The sequence below is a fragment of the Oryctolagus cuniculus genome, chromosome 6 (assembly GCF_964237555.1).
Source record: "Oryctolagus cuniculus chromosome 6, mOryCun1.1, whole genome shotgun sequence".
Classification (NCBI taxonomy): Eukaryota; Metazoa; Chordata; class Mammalia; order Lagomorpha; family Leporidae; genus Oryctolagus; species Oryctolagus cuniculus.
In genome coordinates, this window is record NC_091437.1 from 99,870,781 (window position 1) to 99,890,560 (window position 19,780).

General features: G+C 44.1%; 1 protein-coding gene across 4 annotated transcripts in view; it reads right to left on the reverse strand.

Moving 5' to 3' along the window:
- The window catches only part of JPH1 (junctophilin 1), a 94,265-nt gene that overhangs the window by 21,812 nt on the left and 52,673 nt on the right, over positions 1-19,780 (reverse strand).

Below are 19,780 nucleotides of genomic sequence, written 5' to 3' on the forward strand. Positions count from 1 at the left end.
ACCTTATTAATTACACATGGACAAGCAAAGCTCGATCCGTGAAAAGCAACGTTAATCATGATCACGGCCCGCCACCTGCAACAGCGAGTCTTAGGGTCATGTTGCTGTGGGATTTTAATGACGGTCACAGAAATGAAACTACCTGTGCGTGGCCTGGGTCCTTCTTCCAGGGGAAATGAGAAGTATAAGCAAAGTCTGCAGCTTGATGCCAAGTCTGATTTGTTTTTTCATTAAGATTCGTTTTTAATTATCTTTATATACAGAAGATCAACTTAGTATATACTAAGTAAAGATTTCAACAGTTTGTACCCTCACAGACACACAAAGTTTAAGTACTGTTTGAACACTAGTTTTACCGTTAATTCACAGAGTCTGATTTTCAACACCGACAAGGTCAAACCCCTGTTCACTTTGGTTGGCACTGCCCCACTCAAACTATCAGAGTCGGATTCTAGTAGGTGAATTAATGCAGCATTTGTGGACTTCACTCTCATGGGAAAATCAACATCAGAATGTGATTTTGGAGAGACCTGCCTGGTGGAAGGGTGGGTAAAGTGGCACTTTGATGAAAAAATTAGAGCAGAACTGTTAGTAGTAGTGTTTACTGATTCTCATGGAGTAAATATTCCTGCCGTGCCCAATTCTGGGCTACTAGTGTGACGTCACTGGGCATGCAGTGCTCTCAGCAGCCCAGGCACAGACCAGGGGTCTGCTCTAAAAATGGCTGTGAGACAGGATTCCATCCACTGACTTCTAAGTATGTTTCTTGAATGAAACAGAGACAAGCAAGGCAGAGCTGGTGAGGATGGAACTGGTATCGGTATTCCATCAACCTGATGGCCCATCCCTGCTTACTGACACCTATCACATTTATACAGGACTTGGGCCATGGAGAAGGCAGCAAGGAATGAATGGGGCTTCCAATGGTAAGATGTGAATGGGTGTCTCCCCGAAGACACTGGGAAATTAGAACTCTGGGTGGTCCAATGCCCAAGGGACCACCAGTTAGTTTCTAGATGATGATCATCACCCATTTCTTTCTTTTTTAAAAGATTTATTTATTTTACTTGAAAGTCACAGTTATACAGAGAGAGGAGAGGGAGAGAGGGAGAGAGGGAGAGAGAGAGAGAGAGAGAGTTCTTCCATCTGCTGGTTCACTCCCCAATTGGCCGCAATGGCTGGAGCTGTGCTGATCCGAAGCCAGGAGCCTCTTCTGGGTCTCCCTCGTGAGCACGGGGGCCCAACAACTTGGGCAATCTTGCAATGCTTTCCTAGGACATAGAAGAGAGCTGGCTCGGAAGTGGAGCTGTGGGTCTTATACTGGCATCCATATGGGATGCAGGCACCACAGGCGGCAGCTTTACCTGCTACACCACAGTGCCGGCCCCAACACTCATTTCTTTTTAAAGCTTTTATCTACCTACCTACCTACCTACCTTTTATCTAACTATATTTCTATCTAAAAGACAGTGCTATCTATCTAAAAGGCAGAGAAACAGAGAGGCAGAGGGGAGAGGGCAGAGAGATTTTACATCTCCTGGTTTGCTCCCCGAGTAGCTACAACAGCCAGGTCTGAGCCAGGTCATAGCCAGGACCCAGGACCTTCATTCTGGTCTTCCACAAAGGTGGCAGGGGCCCAAGCACTTGGGTCTCTCCCATGTACATTAGCAGGAAGCTGGATCAGAAGCAGAGCAGCCACGCTGGAATTGGCACTTCGATACAGGATGCTGGCAACCCAAGTGGTGGCTTAACCAGCTGTGCCACAACATGTAACTTTGTAAACTTTCTATTACATATCATTAGTATGAGGTAGGGCAATGGACAGCTAATAAGAGCTTCATCAAAGTCTCCAAGAGATATATTTCTCAGAGAGGAAACACTGGGAAATGGCTCTGTGCTGTAGCTGGTCTTCAGGGAGAAGACCTAGGTGGTAGCTGGAGGTGGCCAATAGATGGAGCTCTCAAGACCAAACTCCAGTCTGACCCCAGACCCTGGGGTCACTGGTAGGAGGCTCCATTTACAAATACCTTTCTTTTTTTTCTTGACAGGCAGAGTGAACAGTGAGAGAGAGACAGAGAGAAAGGTCTTCCTTTGCCGTTGGTTCACCCTCCAATGGCCACCGCGGCTGGCGCACTGCGCTGCTCCAAAGGCAGGAGCCAGGTGCTTCTCCTGGTCTCCTGTGGGGTGCAGGGCCCAAGCACTTGGGCCATCCTCCACTGCACACCCTGGCCATAGCAGAGAGCTGGTCTGGAAGAGGGGCAACCGGGACAGAATCCGGTGCCCCGACCGGGACTAGAACCTGGTGTGCTGGCGCCGCCAGGCGGAGGATTAGCCTAGTGAGCCGCGGTGCTGGCCCCAAATGCCTTTCTCCAACTACCTCCTCTCATTCTGTGTTCTCACAGGCCCCAATGCACTCCTACTGAGGCCCTTGCTAAGCCTTGAGGCTTGATGTACCAGAATGGAAGCTTTTAGAAGATTGAGTTTTTGACTTTTGACCCTCTGCTCTAATTCCAAAATGTAGAAAGCAATCTGATGCACAATATGAACACACATGAATGAAGTGATAAATGATGCTTCCTTAAGAATAGCTGGATACTTATTACTTAAAAACGAGTAGGAAAAGGGCTGATGTGCATAGGGGGTAAAACGCTGCCTGCAACACTGGCATCCTACATGGGCACTGGTTTGGGTCTCAGCTATTCTACTTCCTCTGCTATTATGCCTGGTGAAAGATAGTCCAAGCACTGGGACCACTGCTATCCATGTGAGAGACCTGGATGAAGCTCCTGGCTTCTGCCTGGCCCAGCCCTGGAGGTTGTAGCCAGCTGGGGAGTGAACCAGCTGATGAAAGATCTTTCTCTTTCTTGCTTCCTCTCTCTCTGTAACCCTGCCTTTCAAATAAATCTTTTTATTTTTATTTTATTTATTTGAAAGGCAGAGTTACACAGCCTGGGGTGGGGTGGGGGAGATATCTATCTATCTGCCATCCACTGGCTCATTCTCCAAATGGCCGCAATGGCCAGGCCCAAGCCAGGAGCTTCTTCTGGGTCTCCCACTGGGGTGGCAGAATCCAAAACACTTGGGCTACCTTCTGCTGCTCTCCCAGGCACATTAGCAGGGAGCTGGATTGTAAGTGGAGCAGCTGGGACTCAACTGGCATCCATATGGGATGATGGCATTGCAGGTGGTGCTTTAACCCATTATGCCACAACGCCAGCCCCTTAAGTAAATCTTTTTTTTAAAAAAATGAATAGAAGAGACAGTAAAAAGATCAGCAGTTGCAAAGGGCTCAAGGTGAAAGGGGGGAACAAGTAGAGCAAAGGGCATGAATAAAGGAGTGAAATTACTCTGTGTGATGCTGTAGTAGAGGGAGCATGACACTAGGCATTTGTCAAATGTACAAAGCAAAGAGTGAACCCTGATGGAAATTTTGTGTTTTAATACTGATGGGTCCTGGGGCCAGCATTATGGTGCAGTGGGCTGACCTACCACCTGTGGTGCTGGTGTCCCATGTCACAGTGTTCCAGCTGTGTTCCCAGCTGCTCTGTTTCTGATTTGGCTCACTGCTAATGCACCTCGGAAAGTAGTGGATGATGTCTTTAGTTCTTTTATCCATGACACCCACATAGGAAATCTGGATGAAGTTCTTGGCTCCTGGCTTTGGTCTGGACCAGCCCCAGCCATAGTGACCATTTGGGGAGTGAACCAATAGTTGGAGGGTCTTTCTCTTTCTGTGTCTCTTTCCCTTTTCCTGTCACTATTGCCTTTCAGATAAGTAAATAAATTCTTCTAAAAAAATCCTAATGGATCAATATTGGCCCATCAATTTGTGCCAAATGCACCCATCATAAGGGTCACTGTGTGTGGACATGAGGAGGAGAGAGAAGGTATATGAGAACTCTCTGTACTCTGCTCAATTTTTTGGTAACTTAAAACCACTCTTAAAAAATAAAGTCTATTAGTTCAACATGAGTGGATCAACTTCCAGTCATGAAAACTGTTATCACTAGATCACAGAGTATATTGTAGACTACCTGTCTACATGGCCCAAGGACTGTGAGAGAGAAACAAAATCAAGAGGGCAGGAACACACTCCCCGACACCGGCTGTGGTCTCACCCTGCACGGGTGCCATTGTTGCTGGCGGGTGAAGCTTTAGTCAGGTAGTGCCTGGGAATTAATGGATGCCCTCTGTGAATATTCTTTCAGTTTCTCAGAATCCCAATTCTTTTCTCCCAGAATGGTTTTCCATTGTGTCTGCTATTCTTAGCTAGAGCCTAATTATGTCTAGGTATCATAATTAATCTTCATAAGAGCACAGCCATGCTGCCTTATAACCTGCTAGCCCTTCGATGATACACTTACAAATCTCAAGTTCAAGCTGCTTATTCTAATACACTTAAAATACAACACTGTATGTGCAAATAAGACGGTAGTGTTCTCTCTACCACCTCTTACAATATGGCTAAACTGGAGAGGAGACAGATTTAGTTTAGCCTTGTACAAGTGCATTATGGGAGCACGGCATCAGGGAAGCTTCTCCTGCAACCTTTCCACTTAGTCCTCTACTCCTCTTCTTGCTTTTACCTGGAAGACCAAACAGGAGGGAAGACCTTGCTGCTGAGCCCGACTCTACATGTTAGTGCTGCTGCTCACTGGCCAGATGAGTTACAAGTACATCCAAGCCTGAGAAGAGGGGTTTGTGGCAGAGCTGCTGGTAGCCCTGGACCTGACCGTGGAAAACAGGAACCCACTGAATTTGCCATTGCTGCTCACCAGTCTGGGTGGCCAAGGCCACTGGCATATCTAGATTTTGCCCAGGAATATTCCAGGCCTGCCTCTGGCTCATGTCACTGAATTCATGTGTTCAAATCCCAGGCTCAATGGGCAGGCATTTGAACAGCGGTTAAAACATGATTGAGATGCCTGCATCCCATACTGGAGAGTGTCTGGGTTTGAGTTCTGGCTCCATTTCTGTTCCAGATTCCTGCCAGTGTGCAGCCTGGGAGGCAGCAGGACAAAGCTCAAGTACTTTGTTCCCTGCCACCAAGTGGGAGACCCGGATTCAGTTGCAGGCTCCTGGGTTTGGCCTGGTCCAGCCAAGGCTGTGTGAGCATTTGGAGATTGAATCAATGGATGGAAGATCTGTCTCTGACTTTCAAAGAAATCAAGACCTGCACACACACGTGCGCACACAAACACTTTGCAGACAGATCTCATTGAAGAAAAAGAAAAAAATCCCAGGCTCAGGCTCGGTTTCCAAGAAAGACACAACCCCCTTTTGATCCATCAACTGGGAAGACATGTCACTGTCCCCAGCTTGGGGGTCAAGGAGTCAGGCTAGCCCATCTGAGGAGACCAGCTGAAACCACTCGGCCTGGGGGCCTGGCTGCTGCAGCAAGTTGCATGAAACATGGGCACACAGCAAAGGAGCCTGGTGCCCAAGAGGCATTTCCACTATTCAGAAGGGCTCTAGGACATCTCCCGGTCTTCAGACCCTCAAGAACCACCAAATACTGCCGCCACATGCGCTTTCTCCTGTCAAATGCGGTGAAGAGTCACTGAGAAGCAGCCGTTTTCAGCGGGCGTCAGCTCCCGACTTCATTTAGGGCTACCGTTTTATACGTGAATCGAAGCTTTCACCTGTGGAGTGTCAGGGCACAGCATGGACACAGCATCACAGAGCCGACACACAGAGGGCGGCTGGCTGGGCTCACTCAGCAGTCAAGTGACCCCTCCCTGGACAAAAGCCCTGCCAAGGTCAACTGTGAACAGCCCTTAAAGCCCTGGTGGCATGCCTGAATGCCAGGCCTCCTTTGTACCTAAGGACTCAGTTACAAATCGTTTTTCTAATCAGCAATTTAATGAATATCTGAGGGTTTTCTCCCCCCAAAAAAGAACTGAAATAGTGTTTTATGAGCTCTCAAGTCACCTTATTCAGAAGAAAATAATCTAATTTCTCCAATTTTCTTAAACGCAACGCAGTAATGCTTTCATAAAAAGCACATTCAGGGGCTGGCGCTGTGGTACTGTGGGTAAAGCTGCTGCCTGCAGTGCCGGTGTTCCATAAGGGTGCTGGTTTGAGTCCTGGCTGTTCCACTTCTGATCCAGCTCTCTGCTATGGCCTGGGAAAGCAGTGGAAGATGCCCCAAGTCCTTGGGCCCCTGCACCCATGTGGGAGACCTGGGGGAAGCTCTTGGCTCCTGGCTTTGATTGGCCCAGCTCTGGCCATTGTGCCCATTTGCGGAGTGAACCAGCAGATGGAAGACCTCTCTTGCCTCTGACTCTCTGTAACTCTGCCTTTCAAATAAGTAAATAAATCTTTAACAACAAAAAAAGCACATTTAGCCACATATTAGAGATGTGCCAGCAAATGCCCCTCTTGCTCTGGGTCTCATGGGCCCCTTCAATGGCTGTTCCTACTTCTATATCTGTTAACTGAAATAGCTGATAAAGATTCTTATCTTGAATGTAGCATGATTCTGCTCACAGTAAAATGGTACCCACTATTTGCAAAGTTTGCTATTTCTTTTTTTTTAATTTTATTTATTTATTTGAGACATATAGTTACAGAGTAAGTGGGAGAGGAGACAGAGAGAGAGGTCTTCCTTCTGCTGGTTCACTCCCCAAATGGCCACAACGGCCAGAGCTGCACTGATCCGAAGTCAGGAGTCTAAAGCTTCTGGGTGTCCCATGGGTGCAGGGGCCCAAGCAGTTGGCTATCTAACTACTTTCCCAGGCCATAGCAGAGAGCTGGATTGGAAGAGGAGCAGCCGGGACTAGAACTGGTACCCATATGAAATGCCGGTGCCACAGGCGGAGGATTAACCTACTGTGCCACAGCACCAGCCCATTTGCTATTTCTTAAACATTGTCTTCCCAGCAAAAAAACTTCAGAAAAACAAATTGATTTTGACATCTTTTAAAATGTTATACATGATGGATTTGCCTTACAATTTGATGGCAGAGGTTATAATCTAATTGGCTCAGGGGCTATTCCTGTGATTTTCTTTGATGTCCAAGTAGTTAAAGAAAATTATTAATGGGGGCTGGCGCTGTGGTGCAGTGGGTTAGCACCCTGGCCTGAAGCGCCGGCATCCCATATGGGGGCTGGTTCGAGTCCCCGCTGCTCCTCTTCCAATCCAGCTCTCTGCTATGGCCTGGGAAAGCAGTAGAGGATGGCAATGGGAGTGGGAGACCAGGAAGAAGCTCTTGGCTCCTGGCTTCAGATCGGTGCAGCTCTGGCCACTGTGGCCAATTGGGGAGTGAACCATCAGATGGAAGATCTCTCTCTCTCTCTCTACCTCTCCTCTCTCTGTATAACTCTGACTTTGAAATAAATAAATAAATCTTTAAAAAAAAAAAAAAGAAAATTATCAATGGAAACATTTAAAAACAAGAGTAACTGTCACATGACGACCCCAGTCTTGGTGACGGCAACACAGTGCTGCAGTGGATTTAGGCTCAAGTCTTCCGGGACACCTGCTTCCCTCACACACTTCTGCAGTCAGCACGTGCAGCTGGTGCTACCTTTTGAGCTCAAGGAGACTTTGGAAAGTTTGCACAGAAATGGAATTAAATGATTAATGCATTTTAGAGCAGAAAAATTGAGGGGCTGGTGCCATGGCTCACTGGGTTGATCCTCCGCCTGTGACGCCGGCATCCCATATGGGTGCTGGGTTCTAGTCCCGGTTGCTCCTCTTCCAGGCCAGCTCTCTGCTGTGGCCCGGGAGTGCAGTGGAGGATGGCCCAAGTGCTTGGGCCCTGCACCCCATGGGAGACCAGGAGGAAGCACCTGGCTCCTGGCTTCAGTTCCGTTCTGCGCGCCAGCCATGGTGACCATTTAGGGGGTGAACCAATGGAAGGAAGACCTTTCTCTCTCTCTCACTAACTCTGTCAAATAAATAAAAAAATTGAAATCTATGTGGGGGGGTCCTCAAAAAGTTCATGGAAAATGAACACCATGAAGCACCTGTGCACAGATTTCGAACATTTTTCATTGAAGTAATAAGCATATCCTTTAACTCCATTTCTCCGCACATTTCCTTTTTTTGGTCCTTGTATGTGTCCCCAATCTAAACATCTCACCATTTCTGCCCTGGTCACTGTACCCCAGGGTCACTGCAAAAGGCAAAACTGACATCTCTGCTTCCTTCCGCCTGCCAGCTAGTCTCCTTCCTTCCCAGCTCCCTTGAAAATGCCTGACAATAACCAGAAATTCTTTCCTGGGTTATGGCACCAGGGGTAATAAAATAGAAAAAAAAAATGACCTGTTAGCCTTCCTTCTGGACTGTGACATTATTCATTTATGAGAGACCTAAATTTGAGAAAACCAATTATCTTGTGCAGACGGCTACAGCCCTTTTTAAGAAGAAATCAGTGTGCTGAGTGAAGAGTGTTCTCAATAGGGCCAAGAACCCACTGGCTCCCCAGATCTCAGCTAAAACTCAGAGGCCTGATTCCAAGTTCCCCGCCTCTAGGAGAGACTGGTCATTCTGTCTGGATTTGGTTCTCTGACGAGACTGACCCAGTGGGGCTCAGCACGTGCACTTGACACTGGGTGAACTCAGGGCTCTTTGATGTCTGTCTCGGCTTATAACTTAGAATCTTCCATACCTCCATTAAAAGACAGAGCCAATCGTGGTTTTCACCTGGCCAGGATAATGATTTTGCTGAAGCTGCATATTCCGAAAATCTGACTGGAGCTGTCTACTGTATAAGTACCCGTTCTCACCATCTGTAAGTTCTTGAATGCTACTTTTCTCCATCAATTGTTTTACAACAGGATCTGGAAGAGTAACTTCAAGACAAAGTTCTCAGGTCCTAGTTTAAAACTAATTATGTTATGAGCAGATAGTGGCTCTGTTTGTCAAAGTGGGAGTGTGTGTCCTTATATCAAGGGACTGAACTGGCATTGTGGCGAGGTGGGTTAAGCTGCTGTTTGACAGCAGCATCCCCTATCAGAGTGCCAGTTTGAGTCCTGGCTGCTCAGCTTCTGATCCTACTCCCTACTAATGGCCCAGGTACTTGGGTCCCTCATATCCGCGTGGGAGACCCAGACGGAGTCCCAGGCTCCTGGCTTCAGCCTGGTCCAGCCTTGGGTACTGAGGTCATTTGGGGATTGAACCAGTAAGTGGAAGGGGTCTTTCTCTGTCTCCCTGACCCCTACCCCGTCGCTCTGCCTTTCAAATAAATCAATCTTTAAATAATCAAAGCAGTATCAAGTTAGATACATAATATAAATGAATCCCATAGATATATACATTTGTAATGTTTCTATTAAAAATTAAAATTTAAAAAAATGTAAACCATGGGCTTACTATACTTATTGAAGTTTGGCATTGGGCATTTCGAGGACCTAAACTTCTGCAGTGCTGTTAGGATTCCAGCTTTGACAGCCTTAATAGCCAGGGACTAAGCCAAGGTCAGTCTGAGCCACAAATGATTCTTGTCAATGAGATCAAAAGTTAAACCACACTGATTTTTCAGAGAAATGCCTTCACAGAATTGTAATTAATATCATATTCTTGGCTTTTTATCACAGGGCGATAGGAGGAGCCAAGATTCAAGTGAAGAATGTTTACACAGCTTTCGTACAATGCTGTCCATTATGTAGGTCATTGTCATGTTTATAAAGGTCTAGGTGATACATTTCTCTTGCAGTTCAGTGCCAGGAAAATTTGGTCTCTGATGATAACCCGGTGTGCTTCCTTGTATCATACCACTTGAACTACATCATCTATTGTTTCTCTTTTGTTAAGGCTACCAGGAAACTTGGAGTAAAATTATCTTCAATGTATGTACATAGCTACCTCCTCTAACTACATGCTTTAACTAGATGTCAGGAACGCTAACATGTGTGTGACTCATCACAGTGCCCTTCCAATACATTTTGGAAACTGGCAGGATGTGCAAACAAAATATCAATTCCGGGATCTGAAAGTTCTTATACTATGTTTTCTCAACTCTAGCCCCTTGCCGTGGTAATGTACAGGGGACAGATGTCCTAACTTGGGGATAGGAGAGTCTATTATTCCAACTCCTCTTGTGATTTTTTTCTATATCCAGAACATTTTCAAATAAGTTCTCATTCTTAAATACTTCATAGATTTTTATTCATTAACATTTGATGAAAAAATTAATACACTTAAAGGTCATATTCTCTGGATAGGCTACTTCTAATCCTGGATTGGAATAGGCCAAATAATTATTTTATGCTATTCTAAGTTTTATTTCATCTAAGATTTACTTTTTGTTTTTTATGCCTTGATAAAAATCTGATGTAAAAAACTTAAGAGTGTTTTAGTCTTGAAATAATTTTTGGAGAGAAGCCCTTTTGAATGAGGATCATTCTGAAGTTCAAAAGCATTGCCAAAGCAAGACAAAAATTTTGAAACATAAACACCTGCAACCTACTGAGTGGGATAAAAAAATATTTGCGAATCATATTTCTGGTAAGAGGTCAGTGAACAGAATATAGAGTTCAACAAATTCAACAATCCAACAAAAACAAATTGATCGATTAAAAAACAGGCAAAGGGTTTGAATAGACATTTCTGCAAAGACACATGAATGGCTAGCAAACACATGAAAAGACACTCAGTACCATTAAGCATAAGTGAAATGCAAATCAAAACCACAAGGAGAAACCACCTTATGCTTGTTGGACGGCTACTATATACGATTGGCTGATTGGGTTAAGGAACAAAACCCATCTATTTGCTGCTTACAAGAAACACATCTTTCCAACAAAGATCCATACAGACTGAAAGTGAAAGGCTGGAAAAAGATATACCATGCCAACAGAAATGAAAAAAGAGCGGACGTAGCCAGTTAGAATGGCTCACATACACAAATCTACCAACAACAGATGCTGCGAGGATGTGGGGAAAAAGGGACACTAACCCACTGTTGGTGGGAATGCAAACTGGTCAAGCCACTATGGAAGTCAGTCTGGAGATTCCTCAGAAACCTGAATATAGCCCTACCGTTCGACCCAGCCATCCCACTCCTTGGGATTTACCCAAAGGAATTTAAATTGGCAAACAAAAAAGCAGTCTGCACCCTAATGTTTATTGCAGCACAATTCACAATAGCCAAGACCTGGAACCAACCTAAATGCCCATCAACGGTAGACTGGATAAAGAAATTATGGGATATGTACTCTTTAGAATACTATACCGCAGTAAGAAACAACGAAATCCAGTCATTTGCAACAAAATGGAGGAATCTGGAACACATCATGCTGAGTGAAACAAGCCAGTCCCAAAGGGACAAATACCATATGTTCTCCCTGATTGGTGACGACTGACTGAACACCAAAAAGGAAACCTGTTGAAGTGAAATCGACACTATGAGAAACGGTGACTTGATCAGCATAGCCCTGACTGTTAATGAACAACTTAATACATTATCCCTCTTAGTAGTTTTTTTGTCTGTTCTACTTAATATGACTGGTTTAATTCTGTAATTAATACACAGTTATTCTTAAGTGTTGAAAATTAACTGAAATGTGATCCCTGTTAAACATAAGAGTGGGAATAAGAGAGGGAAGAGATGTATAATTTGGGACATGCTCAAGCTGACTTGCCCCAAATGGTAGAGTTAGAAACATACCAGGGGACTCCAATTTAATCCCATCAAGATGGCATGTACCAATGCCATCTCACTAGTCCAAGTGATCAATTTCAGTTCACAATTGATCATAATGACAGGACTAAGAGTCAAAGGGAGCACATAAACAAGTCTAGTACCTGCTAATACTAACTGATAGAATAAATAAACGGGAGAGTGATCCAACATGGGAAGCGAGATACTCAGCAGACTCATAGAATGGCGGATGTCCTAAACAGCACTCTGGCCTCAGAATCAGCCCTAAAGGCATTCTGATCTGGCTGAAAAGCCCATGAGAGTATTTCAGGCATGGAAAGCCAAGGCACTCTGGCAAAAAAAAAAAAAAAAAAAAAAAAAAATGACCTAAATGAAAGATCTCTGTGAGTGAGATCTCAGTGGAAAGAACAGGTCTTCAAAGAAGGAGGTACCTTTCTCTGAAGGGAGGAGAGAACCTCCACTTTGACTATGACCTTGTCTAAACAAGATAAGAGTCAGAGAACTCAAGGGGCTTCCATAGCCTTGGAAACTCATGACTGGTGCATAGGGAGATTACTGATGCCATAAACAGGAGTGTCAATTTGTAAAGTCAACAACAGGAGTCACTGTGCACTTACTCCTCATGTAGGATCTGTCCTTAATGTGCTGTACATTGAAACTTAATGCTATAACGAGTACTCAAACAGTATATTTCACTTTGTGTTTCTATGTGGGTGCAAACTGTTGAAATCTTTACTTAATGTATACTAAACTGATCTTCTGTAAAAAAAAAAAAAAAGAAGAAGAAATTATCAATTCCCAACTGGACTCTCACTGGGATTAAACATGACAATAGGTCTGATCTGATTTCATCATCATTTAAAAAATCATCTATTATTTTTCACTTTATGTTTGTGTGGGAGCAAACTGTTGAAATCTTTACTTAATGTATGCTAACCTGATCTTCTGTATATAAAGAGAATCGAAAATGAATCTTGATGTGAATGGAAGGGGAGAGGGAGTGGGAAAGGGGAGGGTTGCGGGTGGGAGGGACGTTATGGGGGGGGAAGCCATTGTAATCCATAGCCGTACTTTGGAAATTTATATTCATTAAATAAAAGTTAAAAAAAAACACCAAAAACCCAAACCACCACCAGAAAACAATGTTGGCAAAGATATGGAGAAGTTAGAATCTGTGCACTGCTGGTAGGAATGTCATATGGCGTGGTTCCTCAAAAATTGAAGAAAAAAGAAACAAAAAAAACAAAAAAAACCACCCAGGATTACCATATGACCCCCCAATTCCTCTTTGGAGTCTATACCCAAAGCATTGAAGGCAGGATCTTACAGACACATTTGCACATCTATGTTGATAGCAGCGTTATTTACAATAGCCCAAAGGTGGAAGCAACCTGAGTGTCACTACAAGAAAGATTAAACAAAATGTTCCATACATACGTACATATATAGATGTTGGGATATCACCCAGCCTTAACAAGAAAATCAGGCACAAGCTACAACATGGGTGAACCTTGAGATGTTATGCTAAGCGGAAGAAGGCAGTGAGGAAAAAACAAATAGTATATAAGGTGCTTAGGGTAGTCAAGTACATAGAAACAGAGAGTAGACAGTGGCTGCCAGGGGCTAGGGTGAGGGCAGAATGGGAAGCTGATTAAAGGTACAGAGTTTGTTTTTTAAGATGAAAAGTTTTGGTGGTTTGTTGTACAGTGAAGTGAGTATACACTGTAAAAAGACTAACATGGTACATTTTGTTACATATATTTTATAATAAAAAAATTTTGAAAATTACCTGACGGACAAGTATTTACAGTGTTTTTCACATATTCCCTGTGCCTCAATTTCTTCACCTGTGAAAAGGGGGCAATATTACCTTGCAGAGTTGTTCCGGGACCAGGACTGGTTTATACAAAGCCCTCCGCACTAACTTAGAGAACGTATTTAGTAGGATCAATGCCCACTATGCCTTTAGAAGAGGTGCGGATGAAGAAACCAAACAGGAGCCTCTCAGCTGGGAATTTGCTGCACTGACGTGGGCTGCGGCATGCTCGTGGTCTAACGAGGGGAAGCAGCCACACAGTGAAGGAACAACCGAGGGACACTTTAAGGCAGGAAGTGTCACAACTTAGGACGGCAGGCTTCATGTCTGTTTTGCTAGCTCTTAACATTAAGGCCCGGCACAAAGCTTATCACCAAAAACAGGGAGACTGGCTCAGTGGGTAAGGAGAGAAATAAAAGATAACCCCAAGATTGCCAACACGGTGCCTGGATGAATGGCCCTACTACAGCGAGACACTTTTGACAAATTCAGTTTTCGCCAATGAGGACTCTACACGACACAGACATGGAGAAGCTGAAGATACAGGGCTGCAATGCAAAGAAAAGGCCTAATTTAGAAATAGACAACGAGTTCAACAAAAGGTGGATGAACTCACCAAAAAAAAGTGAGTCAGAAAAGCACAGAACCAAAGCCATGGACCAAAGTATTCTAGGTCCATGACTATAACACGGTAGCATCCAGGGAAAGTGGTAAATGTCCAGTGGAACTGTTCCAAGTTCCTGTTCTTGGTTAACTCCCGGTGCTCCTTTTAGGAGTTAAGTGGGCCAGATCCCAATTTGTCTTTTCTCAGGGGGCAGCTGCATGCTCTCCTCAGCCTGCCTGGCTGATTTATGTGCAGTCACTGGGACAAGTGCAGTTAAAATCAGAGGCAGAAAGTCCTATTGCGTGCTGGAGAGAGATTCGTGCTGCACGAAGGCCACTGCATTTGCTGAGACCCTCGGAGGAGGCGGCTCAAATAAGGAGGCCACCGCCGAAGCCAGATGGAAGGGAGTCGGCAAGGAAGCGGGCAGGGGAAGTAGAGGAAGCAGGTGTGGCCTGCATGCTGGAGACTTTTGACCCAGAAAGGAAGGAGGAAATTTGGACAGTAACCAGAAGGATTAGCTGGGTCAAGGGAAAGGAGGTTTAACTCAGATTTTAAGAAAAAGAGAGCTGCTCCCATTGGAAGGCAGGAAGAAAGATGCTCAGAGAACAGGAGAAAACGAAGCAGCTTTGACAACTGAGGGAGTCAGGTCCTGGATGGAAGAAAGGACCCAGGACAAAACCCACAGTGATGGGTTGATGAGTGTTTTAAGATTACTTGAGGCACCCCAATTGTGAGAGACTAAGAGTGTTGTAGGAGAGCCAGCTCAAACCGTTTTGCACATCTTAGTTGTGCCTCAGTTTCCTTACCTGTAAAAAGGGGGCGATATAACCTTGCAGAGTTGTTCTGGGACCAGGATTGATATATACAAAGCACTCCGCATTAACTTAGAGAAGGTTTTTGGTAGATCAATGCCCATTTTGGCCTTCTGATGCAATTAAGGGCTGATGGGGAGAATGAGAGAGCTTAAAGGAGAGCGGTGAGGATTCTGAGCCAGCTCTGTACAGTTGTAAGCAGTGGGAGAAAGGGATGTTAGAACAGCTGAGCAGGACTGGGAGGACCCAGCTGCAGGTCTGTGTGGTTCTGCATCTTTTCCTTTTCCTAAGGGAAGCAGAGCAGGTTGGAGGTGGCCTTGATGCAGGGGCAGGGACCTGGAGTGAGGAGCATGGGGGGCACCGTGTAAGTCACCATGGGATTTTCGGGAGACAGGAAGCACACACTGCACAGTGTTCTGTGAACAAGACAGGAAAGAATGGACTATGTCAGGATCGAGGGAAAACGTGAAGGCAATCTGAAAACTGGAGGTCATGTAAGTGCACATATGACAGTTTCGGGTGCTTTTCAATTGACTGATACACGGCCTCCCTATCTTCCCTGTGATAAACCTTATGAAAACTATGTTATTTGACTCCAGTTGGCTTGCCACTAGATGATATCACTGAATTAAGTTATTGGCTAGTAAGCTTTTGGTAAGAAAAGGTGAACCAATTTATTTTAAAATGGACACACAGGGGCCAGTGCTGTGGCATAGTAGATTAAGCCTCTGCCTGTGGTGCCAGCATCCCATATGGGTGCCAGTTCGAGTCCTGGCTGTTCCAGTTCCAATCCAGCACCCTGCTAATGTGCATGGGAAAGTAGTACAGGATGGCCCAAATGCTTGGGCCCCTGCACCCACATGGAGGCCCAGAAGCAGCTCCAGGCTCCTGGCTTCTGATCAGCCCAGCTCTAGCCACTGCGGCCACCTGGGGAGTGAACCAGTAGATGGAAGACCTCTGTTGTTGTCTCTCCTTCTATCTGTAACTCTGCCTCTCATATAAATAAATAAATCTTTTAAAAAATAAATAAAATGGACACATAGCCTAGGAAACAAAAACTAGATACAAGTGTAATCATGGCTATGTTTTCCTTTAAGCAGTGCGATGAAAACACCTGGTGGTGCCTGGGAAGAACTGTGCAGCCTTTGGAAGCTAAGAAGACATTTTGGACAACAAGAATCATCCTGTCAATGCTGTTTATATGCCTGCATCAAATTCTTCTTGTCAATGTTATGCTTCTTGCCAGTGGGTGTAAATTAAAGTATGACTAAAAATCAGAACAATTGAAGACTACCTCATGGTCAAAACAGGTATTCTACTGAATGACTGACCTGGTGACCGGATCATAAACTGACCTGATCTCCACTCACTGCTGCAAATGCCCATAAATCTACGCCTTGGGACTTAAACAAGCCCATTTCACAGATACTTCATACATTTAAAAAACCGGGCTGAAGTGACATAAACCTTAGAACTCCTTCAACTTCAGTTGTAAAGATCTCTTAGGGAGTACGATACCTGTTTTCTATCTTACACTGTCTAAAATCTCTAAAAACCCAAATCTGCCAGTGTACCCCTTTCTGTTTGTCTGAATACACCAAATAGCAAACAATAAAGGGACCTATTCTTGTACAGGGCCTCTGACACCAAACAACGTGAACACGAACTTGCTTGGGACCGGATTTGCAAAATCTTTCTGTATCTTCAGCTAGGATGTCCAAAATCCATGTTTTAAGAAGACTACTTTGTGAGGAATGCTCCAGCTGTAGGGTGCCTTTATTCTGTTAGCAAACTAGCTTCATTCACTTCACATATTCTGGTAGAAACTGCAAGTCTCTTCCTCCACTTACTTCACCCCTTGTCTGAGACAAATAATCATTCAGTAGTTCAACTAACAAGCCCTTGACTATTTTTATTTTAAATCTCCAGCCTTTGGCTACAGATACCATGGACAACAGAATGCTAAACACAAAGTTACTTGCTCTGATTTATGCTAACTATCCAGTGTTGAAGAAATGACCATGGAATGTTTTTGCTTTGTTAAAATTTTAACATACTTTGTTAAGAACACAGTGTGAAAAATACCGCACCAAAACAAAAGCAGAAACAAACAAACAAAAAAAAACAAACACAAGCAAACTGGGAGGGTTTTTGAGACTGTACACTATCCTCCCCCATAGTCAGGCAACTACTTCTCCTTTGGTAGGGATCTGAGTCAGAGAGAGACCAGGACCATACTGAAAGTCACTCAGCTATCCAGCGAAATATATGGGCAGAAACTAGCCCTTTGAAACTTTAGGATAAAGGTTGATGGTGAGTATGCTCTGAAGAGAGATTTCTGTAGTACTGTCTTCTAGATCTTGCTCTAGCAAACATTCTGTTATTTAATTATTTTACCTTCTAGCTATACATTCTTCCTTCTGTTAAAAAATCCATTCATATCCACAGTTCACTGATATTCATGCATTTTCTTTGAGTCTGTTACTGCTCTCTTTACTTCTCTATTCAGTCTGTAATTTTCATAGATTTATAGCTCCTATTGAAAAATGCAAATTTTAAGCTTTCTTTTCCAATATATATATTTTTAACCAGTTTTGGCTCACTTTCAGATGAAATAACACAGCTTAGAAAATATCTTACTAAAGATTATAGGACAGATTTGGTTTTCATCAAGGTTATTCTTTAGCGGGAACATTTTTAGGTGGTGTTAAAAATACTACAGATTCATCCCGCTCATAGTTGCCTTCCTCAAATCACCAAATTAGTAATTAACGCCTCCAAGTTTAAAAGGAAATATCAGAAGATCATCTAATTCTTCCTGAATTCTTGAAAAGTTTTCTTTTTCCTCATGAGAATCTCAAAAATTTTCTGTTATTTTTACCTGTTTTCAGCATTTGCTATGTTAAACCTAGGACAGAAAATTTTAGTCTTGACAGGCTACAGATCAAATAATAGCTTATCCAAGGACACTGAGAAAAAATAGAGGCAGAAACAAATACATAATAATTCAGCATGGCTGGTTTTTTGTTTAGTAACTTCAATAAAAGCAGCATGTGGTATAACTTGGGGTACAGGGATAGTTTCAAAGATGGATGCATACACATCAGGGTAAAAAATGATTAACTTCTTCATTAGAGATCATGGGAGAAATGCAAGACAGGATTCAAGTCAAGTAAAAGAATCATGTTAAACTCTGGCTCAAATAGGGATCTTTTCTCTCTGGTCCTCATAGGTTGATAGTGAGCTGCTTCAGTACTTATATTCTTGCAAGGCTTGTAACACTTAGAATATTCTTGACCGGGGCCCGCTCTCTGCCTGGGTATTGATGCTAGACACATTCTGATGAACTTTTAACCTTTCCTTATCTTCATAGCAGGATGAGTTGATTCTGGGGCTGGAGGTGGGACAGACGAACTCCTGCTGCAGCCCTGGAGGAATGCTCAGCCTGTCTTCCCCGACTCCATTCCTTGTTGACAGATGCAATAACCCGAATGGAACCACTTCCCGGTCAGACCAATTCCAAGGATCTCAAGAAGAATTCCAGCTACAGAGGGAAAGCTATACATCCCAAGAAGAGGGAAATTTAGAGTGTCATTTCCACTGAGGTCAGGCTTATTTATGAGGCCCAAGAAGAGGAAGCCCAAGAATCTGGAAACTGTTGATGGCTAACTTGTAACTATAGGAAAGTCAGACTGAGCTTTGGAGCGGCAGGAGGAGTGAGCTGCCCACCCCAAGCCTGCGCTCCCCTTGCCTGGGAGTTGTCTGCCATTAGTATCTGGGCATACCTGCTGCTTTGCTGGTAACCGACAGTGGCCATGTGTTCACGACAGGGTCTCCAGGTTTGCCTCAGAGCCTCAGGCTATACTGTAGCTCCCATTTTCCATGGTTTTGCCTTCTTGATTAACTTTGGCCCCACAATATTAAATGGAATATTCCAGAAACAAACAATTCCTCAGTTTTAAATCACACAGTTCCAATTCACTTGACAAGATCTCATACCATCCTCATCGTCCCAGGGAGGCAAATCATGTCCCTGTCCAGAGCCTCTGTACTATGTACTATACGCCACTTTGTAGTGCCTTGGTTATCACACTAACAATTACAGGACAGCTGTGCTTATGTTTGAATAACAGTTAAAGTAAGAGCCAGAGTAGTGAGGCTGGTAACTTGCATACACAGAAGAGAAGCCATAATGTACTTCTGTTAAGCGAAAAGATGAAATTTCTTGACTTAATAAAAATTATGCTAAAGATGCTAAGATCTACAAGAAAAAAAAACCTCTCCATGTAATTGTGATGAAGGAAAAAGAAATTCATGCCAGCTTTAAGTACCTCACACTGCAAAAAGTTATGGGCAGAGTGTATAAACGCTTAGCTAAGATGGAAAAGACATTAAGCTACAGGGTTCGGTACTACCAGGGTTTCAGGCAGCCACTGGAGTCTTAGAACGCATCTCCCGTGGATGAGCGGGGAAATGACTGTGCTTTCAAGGTAGATCTGCTCCCTACGCCAAATTTTTGCCAGTGAAAGGAGCACTGGAAAGGGTTCTATCTTTCAACACAATCACACTACTCTGCTGAAATAGCAACAGATTTGGGGACACAAGGATGCACTCCTGCTTCCTTGGATCTGTCCTGTCTTAAGCGTGAGTGAGAAAACACCCCCTGGCACTTAAGGCAGGAGAGGCTCTCTAGGATTCTGGTGAAACTTGCGAACTATATTTATATTTTTGTACTCAAGGAATGTTGCAATGGGTATGATGGAAGAGGGGACGTCACATTCTGTATGTTTTGGTTTGGCATTAGTGCCATGGGGTCACAGACAGCCCTTTTACAATTTCACATGGGTCCCTCCGGATTGACCAGCTACCCTGAAAACAGGAGGGGTATCAAGGAAAAGAGAGACCCCTGACAGTCAGTCCTGTTGCCCAGATAAAAGCC